Source organism: Pygoscelis adeliae, unplaced genomic scaffold (assembly GCF_000699105.1).
Source record: "Pygoscelis adeliae isolate BGI_AS28 unplaced genomic scaffold, ASM69910v1 Scaffold108, whole genome shotgun sequence".
NCBI lineage: Eukaryota > Metazoa > Chordata > Aves > Sphenisciformes > Spheniscidae > Pygoscelis > Pygoscelis adeliae.
In genome coordinates this window covers 3,188,155-3,188,528 of record NW_008825498.1, presented here as the reverse complement: position 1 = coordinate 3,188,528, position 374 = coordinate 3,188,155, and the positions used below count along the sequence as shown (strand labels likewise).

At 44.7% G+C, this 374-nt stretch overlaps 1 protein-coding gene across 1 annotated transcript in view; it reads right to left on the bottom strand.

Annotated features, from left to right (window-relative positions):
* Positions 1 to 374, bottom strand: part of LOC103923143 (ethanolaminephosphotransferase 1-like) — a 40,589-nt gene that overhangs the window by 5,745 nt on the left and 34,470 nt on the right. The gene's annotated exons all lie outside the window — the stretch shown is intronic.

Genomic DNA, 374 nt, shown 5'->3' with positions numbered 1-374 from the left:
AACCGCTTATTCCAAACAGTGATGGGAAAATGCGGGATCAGCTGAGCTGTAGGATACAGGAATGTATGTACCACACTAATGGGCACAACAGCAGGTGAAGGCTACAACCCCCCTACTCTTGCTGGTAAATCGATGCTTGTGTTGAGCTTTCTTTTACGTTAGACAAGTCCCCAGTTCTGCCTATGTGTTGGGGAATATCTGTTATATTTCTGGAAGTAAGGCCTCCCCAGGGCTGTTCATAAACTCCCCAGAAAAAAAAGAACCCTCATAAAAATGTTATGCTGTGGTAGAGTAGGTATCGCAGTACTGTAAGTGTCCAGACAACTGCTGTGGTGTATTTTTATACAAGAGGGTAACACAGAGGTAGAAGAGCG